General features: G+C 39.9%; 1 protein-coding gene across 1 annotated transcript in view; it reads left to right on the plus strand.

Moving 5' to 3' along the window:
• LOC308097700 (von Willebrand factor A domain-containing protein 7-like) overlaps nucleotides 1-9366 on the plus strand; it is a 36896-nt gene that overhangs the window by 1119 nt on the left and 26411 nt on the right. The window lies entirely within an intron of this gene.

Consider the following 9366-nt stretch of genomic DNA (forward strand, 5'->3'; position numbering starts at 1 on the left):
ATTTTAACAATAATAAGGTTTCACTAGTAGCTTTCAATTGTAGACAAGGACAGGATCAAGTCTGCACAGAAGGAACTCAGACATGTTATGTCAGAGAACGAGGAATTAAAAAATAGTGTGACACAAAGGTCTCTGGAAGAGCTTAAAGGAGTAGTTCACCAAAAGAAAAAGGATTTATTTTCTATTAATTACACACGCCATGAAGCCTTGAATTCATGGAGATTTTTTTGTTGTGGTCGCATTACTAAGCCAAAAATGTGATGACCCGATGGCTGCTCAGTCTCCTACTCTCCTACTCTCCTACTCTCCTACTCTTTGATTCTCCTACCGGATAGACTCCACCGGTCATCGCCACTATTGGCTTAGGAATGTGACATGAACTAAAGAAATCTCCATGGATTCAAGGGGTGTGTAATTGATAAAAAATAAGTCATGTTTTCCCTTTACAGTTAATAACAACAGGCTATATGGCCCTGTAGTTCTAACCAGTGGTGGACAAAGTACTCAACCCCAGTACTTGAGTAAAAGTACAGATACAAATGGTCAAATTTACTCCACTACAAGTAAAAGTAGCTCAGTCAAAATGTTACTCGAGTAAAAGTAAGTAATTGCTTCTAAATATACTTAAGTATTCAAAAGTACATGCTTTTAAAAATACTTAAGTGCAAGTGCAAGTACAAGAGTAAAAGTAAAAGTACATTTATTTATATATATATATATATATATATATATATATATATATATATATATATATATATATGTATAAATGCATTGCTGTAATGTTTTCACAATGAATTTATAGAACCTTGTAAGCGATGTAGTTTGTCTTCGGTAAACAAAACACAGCAAACATTTGAAAATGTATGTTTTTTTTATGTCTGTGTGTGCGTTTTTTATAACATGGACTTCAGATAAGGCCATGGGGTGTTCTTGGAGGTTTGTCAGGCTGATTCAGCTGCTGATCAGACTCTGTTCGTTCTTCTCCTGCTGCCGCCATTACCGTGTTTTGTTTTGAGTTGAAACAGTGGTGGATATATGGATAGGTTTGCGTGGATGACGTATTTCTGCTTTTATGTAGATTAGGGGTCTTCAACGTTTTTCGGGCCAAGGACCCCTTAGCTGGGACCCCATACTGTATATTCTTATTTTTTAGAATGCTTTCCATTCTGTCATACAGAAACATGAATGGCGCATACATTGTGGCCTTGCATAGAACTTTAAAATTCTGTTCAGCTCACAAGCCAGACATCGTCATTTAAATTGCCATCCAGCTCTGTGCAGTTTTGGAAAGGTAAAAACTCCTGACTAGACACATAACTTCGACATGCCAGACAACACTGTTTTGTGTGAAAGCCATCAAACCTCAGAATGGTGAAGTAGAGCAGTGTGTTCTTCACAGCTTTCATGACATCTGACAATTCAGCAATAATGTCTTTGTCAACGTTACAAGTGACTCCCTAGTCCCTGTGTAGCATGCAGTTTAACCTGTGACGGTGTGACCTGTGTAGCATGCAGGGCCATCAGGTGTACACATAGGAGCCAACCAGTGCTCAAGCACCTGACTGTTTGCTTTCATAGGAGAAATTGCCCTTCTTTTATTTAAATATCGGTCTTGCTGAACCACAGTTGCTCTCCACCCTGCTTTCATTCAATACAATGTAGATGAGTCTGATAAGTCTGAAAACGTTTTAGTGGAGCATGGCAGTCTCCATGTTTCTTGTTAAAACCAGAGTATAAAAGGCACTTTTAAAAACACGCAGCAGAAGAAGGAAATCTTCTCAGACATAATGTGGGTGTGAAGTGTGGTTTGCATTATAGGACATTATGCAAGTAACACTCAAAAGTGTGAACTTGCTACAGTAGGTTCTATTGACAGGCTTTTTATTAGGGCTCATCTATGCATCATTCATATTTGTAATTATATGAAGTATGTACACTTTTACTAGACTGGGTCTATATTGTTTAACTTATCTGTTGCCCAAATTGCTACTGTTGGGGGGTAGAGTTGGGTAGTCTTTCTTACAATTTATATTTGCTAATGTTGGATTCATGCATATTTTCAGACATATAAAACAAAACAAAAAAGTATCCGAAAAGAAAATGGGTGGCCCCCCTGCAGTGACTCAGAGGACCGCCTAGAGGTCACAGAACCCCTGTTGAATACCCATGCTGTAGATCCCAGTGTAGAGTGTGTACTATGATAGGTTTCCTTCTTTGAAGAACACAGCGTGTGGTCAATTGCATTTTATGGAAGAAGGGGAAAAAATCACACCCTGTGTGAAGTGGGCGGTGTCTTGCTAGCTAATCACAATACTGAATGGAGTCGATCAATCATGTACAAAGGATAAATACATTTATTGAAACACTCTTTATGATGGACAAAACCATAACTTGAAAAAAACAAATATTTGGTTTTTTTCAAGTTATGGTTGCTTATATAGGGCTATGCACATGTGTCATGTGACACTGGCCAATCACAGTCCTGAATAGGCTGTGATTGGCCAATCACAGCGCAGGATAATTCTACAAATTTCCTGGGCCCAGATCACAGCGCAGGAAAATGTACATTTTTCCAAATCTCACTTATAGGGGCGGTTTCACCGCCCAAAAATGGGGAAAAAAGAACAGCCAACCTAAAAGTAACTAGTACTTCACAGCCTTCCTAGAAATGTACTTGAGTAAAAGTAAAATATTTGTCTTGGAAATGTACTTGAGTGAAAGTAAAAAGTATTTAAAAAATCACACCCTGTGTGAAGTGGGCGGTGTCTTGCTAGCTAATCACAATACTGAATGGAGTCGATCAATCATGTACAAAGGATAAATACATTTATTGAAACACTCTTTATGATGGACAAAACCATAACTTGAAAAAAACAAATTTTTGGTTTTTTTCAAGTTATGGTTGCTTATATAGGGCTATGCACATGTGTCATGTGACACTGGCCAATCACAGTCCTGAATAGGCTGTGATTGGCCAATCACAGCGCAGGATAATTCTACAAATTTCCTGGGCCCAGATCACAGCGCAGGAAAATGTACATTTTTCCAAATCTCACTTATAGGGGCGGTTTCACCGCCCAAAAATGTAATACTCCACCTACCAGTGGTTGAGGTGTTCCCCACATATAAATAAATACCTGGCTGTTCATGGTGAGCAATGGTTTTCAACTGATTGTGAACGAGGGACCACCACCCTGATTAAGAATCAACCTGGGGACCACTGTTGTGTTGGGTGAGATTAGAGCTAAGATTAGTAAGTAAGTAAGTAAGTAATTTTTATTTGTATAGCACATTTCACAGAGAGGACTCACAAAGTGCTTTACATAAACAGAAATAAATACAGCAAAAAACAATCAAATGAAAAGGAAACAGAACAAAAACACAATGCATCTCAGAGAAAACAATAACAAAAGCAGACATATTTCAGCATTGGAGGAGAAGCCTCAGTGACATTACCCAAAAGCTTGTAGAAACAACAGAGTTTTTAGCTGATTCTTAAAAATAGTCACAGAAGCTGCAGCTCTCAGGCCACACGGGAGGGCATTCCAGAGTCTAGGCGCTACAGACTGAAAAGCTCTGTCACCTTTGGTGATTAACCTGGTATGAGGAATGACCAATAGACCCTGGTCTGCTGACCTCAGGGACCTGCTGGGCGCATATGGTTCCAGCAAGTCAGTTACATATGCAGGTGCCTGGCCATGCAGAGCCCTAAAAGTCAGCACCAGGACCTTGAACTGAACTCTGAAAATTACTGGAAGCCAGTGCAGAGATGCCAAAACTGGAGTGATGTGACACCTTCTGCTTGAGCTAGTTAATAGTCTTGCAGCAGTATTTTGAATAAATTGGAGGCGGTCTATGGATGTCTTATTGAGGCAGGTGAGAATTGAATTGCAATAATCAAGGCGAGAGGAAACAAAGGCATGTATAATCATTTCAAGATCTGAATGGGAAACAATCGACCTTAACTTGGCAATGTTCCTGAGATGGAAAAAAACAAGTGCGGGTCACCGATTTTAGTGCTTTGCTAACACTTGCTACTGTATGCATGCATTCCATGATACATCCCACTGTTTCTCAACCAGTGGTCCATGGACTACACAGACACATGCAATTATATGGCCACATTTCCTAATAATGATGACTCCATCAGGCAATCCGGTATATACTTCCCCTTCTTGGGATTCTAATTCCATTTTCTGTGGAATTTCTTGACCTCCGACCTCCCAGAAACTGACAACATTGACATGTCATCATAGATCACCAGGTCGATAATATGCACTGTTCCATGGAACAAGAAGAAAAAAACATATTGCAACATGGTCAGGGACCACATGCAATACCTTCAGGGACCACAAGTGGTCCACGGACCACCTGTTGAAAACCCCTGACTTACACCATTATGCTTGGTTGACCGGAGTCCCTCAGGGCTCTATACTAGTATATTTTCTGTTCTGCAAGCTCTTTTGTGACCTAGTAGATCGGCTATTTTCTGCGAGTTTTCCCCAGAACTCAGACAAATGCATCAGGGTCCAGTCTAGATTGTTTAGAGGAAGCTCTGGTCATTTTAAGTCAGAGGTCTCTTTTTGGTTCTTTTATCAAGGTATTGCAGCAAGCTGTTCTTTTCTATGCAGCTGTTTGTTGGTCTTTTGCCTTTAATAGTCCAGTGTAGGCTATTTGAAGCAGACATCCAATCCAGACATCGGCATCTGTAGTTCCTTCACAATGACATCAGTTTGTTCTTACTCTTTCTTCTGTGACACTGAAAATTATCAGTACGCAGTTGAGCCCAGCACGCAGATTTTTAAGCTAATGAAAAGCGATCATTTGATTGGTCATGATTGAATCACCTGCAAGACACACATTAATAGTAATAATAAAGTCAGCCTAATCCAACCCACCTCAACACTTTGACACAGGTACTCGCCCTTCTCCAGTCTGGAAAGTACCACACATTTGTCACCACGCCCACCCGCCACGTTGTTGACTACACTTCATGCCAATTTTCCTTTGTTTCCAATATAGATCCCAGAGAGAAACAGAGTGTGAGACAGATAGAGAGGATATAACTCCTGTTTTATAGTAGCACATGCAAGAATTTTTAATTACACAAAGTTTAAAGATCTGATGCACATAAATCATCAAAACATTTTAGCTACTTACTTGGCACAAATGATGACTGAATAAACATTTGTGTGCATCTGGTGGAGTCGCTAAAAGTACAATACCTATGGTATTGTTCCTGACCTATCCGAGGTTGACGGTGTGAATTTGCATCAAACTTCACCAAAGTTGAACTGTATACCCTATGGTGGCCTACTTACACATTTACTTGGTTTCCATTCAAATACGTTTAATATCACTGTTATAATGTGATCACTGGTGTGACTGGGCAGGCCGTTACTCCTGCTAGGCTGGGCTCTGTATGGCTACAGTATGTTGGTCAGTTGATCCAGTACATCTATCCAGCACTCCTGCAACAGCCATAGAATTTGCTGTGCAGCTTCATGCTCCCCCTGGGCCCTGAGGATGGCCCATATTAAGTCAATAAAACCTGCACACTCATCTGCTACAATGTAATTTGTTGACAACGTTTCGAACCAAGGCTCTTCATCGGGTCAAACTCGAGATGTGTGTAACCCACCCACATAAATAGACACCCACAGGTCACGTTATTAATTAGTGGGTGGAACAACAAATAAGGTAAAAAAATCTAATACGTGCAGTGTAAAACATTTACATATCCAAAACAGTGGAAAAATCATAAATGGACAGCATGATTATTAACATATAGAGAGAGATTTGAATATGGTAACTTAATCTTGGGCAACAAGAGATAAAAAATAGTTAGTTATGGAAAATGGTTGATTGGAAAGTCCTTTGTTCATTCCTTTGGAAGAAAATTATGTTTTTGTGTAGTTTGTGGACACTTTTTTTTAATGTGACATGGTTAGCCATACACAGGCACAACACCAGAGGGAGCTCCACTGATCTCGTTCAACCCAGATTCAACACAAACATGGGGTTAAATTCGTTCTGACTGCTATGCCACCAAAATGTGGAATGCATAAAAGAGTATGCAATTTGTAACTGGTCCTTGTAAAATCGAAGCTTAACATCAGAAATGGGTGTGATCGGTGGGATCTCTTAGTGCCTTTCTGGTCGTGCAAGTCCCCAGTTGAGCCTCCTGGGACGTGTGGATGTTCAACTGTAAGACTTCAGTACAGCTGCATGTCCACTCACTAGCAGGCCTGGCCCTTTAGCTGACTGGATAGTGAGCCCTGGGTTCCACTCCTGGTCAGCACATCTTGTTGTTTTTACTAAGTAATCCTGTACTGTTGTGGCCTACATTGCACCTGTGTGTGTGCGTGTGTGCGTGTGTGTGTGTGTGTGTGTGTGTGTGTGTGTGTCACGTGTGTGTCACGTGTGTGGCCACAGAGGCAGAATGAGGAACATTGTGGTGGTAGACTTAAGAAATAATCATTATTTATATTGATCAAATCCAATCAAACTGAAAGGGGGCCAGAAGTTCAACAATGTTCTTTGAAAGCTCCAGGATTACAGGTCCTGAAAAACACAAATTTAGGTTAACTCCCTTTATGCGTAATTTAATACTAGACTGCTCCCTAGTGGTGGAAGTCTTGATTGCACATGCCTTCACAACACTGTCACACGTGGGTACGATTTGGGTGTGTATAATAATAGAATTTGCTTGCCTGGAGTGAAAACTTGCCTGGAGCTTTAAACAGCATGAGGCAGCAAAGATGGCAGAGTTATATCAGATAATTAATCGAACCCATAAACCAGGCTCTAAATTTCTCCTTTTTTTTTTTTACAAGATAAACAGTTTATTAAATGTATATACAATGTGCAGTTAAAACTGGTACAAAACACATGGATAGCTACAAACAGTCACATACTGTACACTGAAGTTATCCGATAAATAATTTGACTACACTTAAACAAATATCAGTCACCTGAGACAAATCATCACGATCATCGCACACACCAAACACGACTAGTTGAAACAATAATGGCTTACATTATATTCATCATTCATTTCATTCAGTAGGTTACTGCACTTTAAAGGGGCACAACTTAAGACAACATTTAGCCACTAGATGTTGCAACACCTCTTTTACATACGTTTCATTGTTTCATTATTCGTTACCTCCATGAGGCAGCAAAGGCCGGATACAGGATAGGTGGGCACTAGGGACATCTGGGCACCATATCTTTGAGAAGACTGGGCACTAGGAAGAGTGGGCACCAGGAAAGGTGGGCACCGGGATAACTGGGCACTAGGAAGAGTGGGTACTAGGGAAATGTGGGCACCCGGAAGAGTGGGTATTTTTCCCCGTTTTCCCTCGCGCCCAGAATATTTTGGTGCCCACCTATCCTGTTACCCAAAGGGATATAGTCTGCAATATTTAAAAGCGATTAACAAATCCAACTGAATCCAATGAAAATGGATAGATAAGGACTGCTGTCATATATACATTACATTGTATTTGTACGTTTTTTTTTTGGGGGGGGGGGACTTGCTGTCAAGCATTAGAACCCATGTGATGTGTGTTATGACTCAGCTAATAGGATCGCCCCATAAAACGCTATTTGTTTTGGGGAAAAGCAATACTGTGATTTTAAAAGCTCTGTGCCTGCATTATTTTTCTTTACTTGATTCATTTTCATAAAGAAATCTTATCTATACTGTACCCTTTAATCAAAGTTAAATGAAACTTCCACTTTTATTTCTTAAAGATGCACTAAGTATGTAGTGTTCTGTGTTTCCTGTTCTAACCCGGATTTGAAGCCAGATCTCCTGAGCTAGTGCTGACATTTTTACCACTGAATAGAACCTGCCTGCTTGCTCTGGGGAGAAATAGAATTTTGACCTTCAGGCCAGAAACAGGATCATGCCATCATCTACACAGGATCTAAATGTCTCAATAGAACAGCAGGGAGACCAAATACAACCACCTCAATTCATATTGTATTAACATACCCTCCCTTACAGATTGGACAACATTTCTTTCACAAAAGAAAATACATAATCAAACTTTAAGTTATTTTGGGGTACTTTTTGATTGGTGGCGTGGAGAGAGAGACAGGAAACACATACGCAAATGGTCCAGTCGGCTGGGAATCAAACCGGGGACTGTCAGTCATTTGAGCCCATGTTAGGCGGGTGCAAATATGGTTTGACCCCCAAAAAATTGGAACAAAAGGTTTCTTAATGGTTTATCGTAGTATCAGGTGTACTTAATAACATATCAAAAGTCTACCAAAATCTGATCATTAGAAATGTCAAATTTCCAAGATGGCCGCCACCAGTTCCTTAAAAGACCATTACTCCTTCATTATTTGCCCTACACAAGTAATTATGGTGCCTAACCCCATGTTTTGGTGATCTAGGAATCCAATTAGCATATATACATTATAGTCAAGTGATTATAAGTACAATTAAATATTGAAGCAATTGTTATAAGCATATTTAACAATGTAATTGGACATTTCTCCCTTTTCTACACGCCATAATGCCCAGGATTGGTGAATTCATCACCTACACGTGTAATTCACATTCTGTTGAAGCTTTCAAAATTTCTTTGGATACCAATAAGGAATAAATTCATTATTACTGGGTGTTACTGTGACATTTGTAAAAACATGGCTGCCAAGTAATAGACTGGGAATATTACACAAATCTTGGAAGAAATTCCTTACCGAGAAATGTCTTCACCAATTTGTTTGTAAAGGTGTCTGGTTCCCAAACTGGGGGTCCCCCAAATGATTTTGGGGGGTCCCCAGATGGTAGCTTAATGTGCAACATTGTTTTCTCACTCAACAGTAAACAAACCAACATACAGTATAAGTGTATATACAGGGTATCTGCACATTTCTAAAGTTACAATTGAATTACTCTTAAGACTATATTATCTATATATATTATCTCAAATATTAGGTAAGAAAGAGGCAAACATTGTGAAAATAGCCGATATACAAGCTCACAACGCTACACTCAGTAGGAAAAAAATGGCCACTTGTGGGCCTAGAGAGGGTGTGCAAGTCAGTACAGAGCTATCACAACATGTATCTAGTGTCTTCTACTGGGTTTCTAGGCAGGGGTGGTGGAGGAGTGTGGCATGGATAAGGTTCAGATTTGCTTGTCACAGACATCTCCTTATTCCTGTGAGTAGTTGCGTGAGGTTTTAGTGCAAAATTTATTTCACATTTCTTTGTTTTGTGATTGGTACTGCTGGCAATAAGCTTGAACCTTGATCTTTTTTTCTGGATAATTGTAACAGCAAGAAGGTACGTATAGGGGACAGCCCATGACGCCCTGGGCCCTAGTCTCCCCATAGAATCCCA

Source organism: Gymnoscopelus braueri (assembly GCF_963280865.1).
Source record: "Gymnoscopelus braueri genome assembly, chromosome: 2".
NCBI lineage: Eukaryota > Metazoa > Chordata > Actinopteri > Myctophiformes > Myctophidae > Gymnoscopelus > Gymnoscopelus braueri.